Below are 923 nucleotides of genomic sequence, written 5' to 3'. Positions count from 1 at the left end.
CTGAATATATTCAGGGAAAAAACGCATAAGCCCTTTTTGGCCAACGAAACAAGCGGGCAATGCACATCAGTACTACAAAGAAGTCTCACTTCGCATCGGTCAAACGGCCATCGTGAAAAAGTGTAAAACCCAGAAATGCAGGATAAGCCATGGAGAAAAGGGAGCCTTGTTATGCTGGTGGAAGGGATGTAAATTGCAAACGGCCACTTTGCAGAAGTGTATGGTGTTTCCTAAGACATCTAAAAAACAGAGCTACAGCGCATAAGGCACTTCCACTCATGGGCGTGTATCTTAGCCCCGACCCTGCGGCGGAGTCTGGATCCGGGCCAGCCACCGCCAGAGCGTCTGGTGTGCCGCTGCCTTCCAGAGCCGCCTTCTGGCCGCCCTAGCCCCGGCCAGCCCGGCGGGGAGCGCCCCCTCTGGCGCGCGCTGTGGTGGGAGGGGCCTGAGGAGGTGGGGGCCTGCAGCGGTGCCCGGCCGGGGCGGAGGCGGCCTCAGCCCCGGGCGACTAAAGGAGAAGGCGGGGCGGGAGGCAAAAAGCGTACAGCACCCAGTATTCTCAGGTGGTCTCCCATCCAAGTACTAACCAAGCCCGACCCTGCTTAGCTTCCGAGATCAGGCGCGTTCAGGGTGGTATGGCCATACGCAGGGTTGGGGACCGCGGGCTGCCTCTTGAGGCCCAGCTTCTCTGGCGCGTGCGCCTTACCGCCAGCCCCGCGGCCAGCCCGCCCTGGCAGGGCCCCGCTGCCCGCCCAGCCAGGGGAATGGAGGTCTCGGGTACCGCGGGGTGGTGGAGGGGTTGGCGACCTCCCAGCCCAGGGCGGGAGGGACCCAGCAAACCCTTTGGCGCTTGGCGCCCCGCCCCAGATCCCGCTCGTCTCTCACAGGGATGTGGCCCCGGAACATGTCCGGGGACGTGACAG

The 923-nt window shown here is 63.2% G+C and overlaps 1 pseudogene; it reads right to left on the bottom strand.

Annotated features, from left to right (window-relative positions):
- Nucleotides 1–538: 538 nt before the first annotated feature.
- On the bottom strand, nt 539–647 carry LOC131766017 (5S ribosomal RNA; annotated as a pseudogene).
- Between the last annotated feature and the right edge of the window lie 276 nt (nt 648–923).

Source organism: Kogia breviceps, chromosome 11 (assembly GCF_026419965.1).
Source record: "Kogia breviceps isolate mKogBre1 chromosome 11, mKogBre1 haplotype 1, whole genome shotgun sequence".
In the NCBI taxonomy this organism is placed as follows: Eukaryota; Metazoa; Chordata; class Mammalia; order Artiodactyla; family Physeteridae; genus Kogia; species Kogia breviceps.
This window is presented reverse-complemented; position numbering and strand designations above follow the sequence as displayed.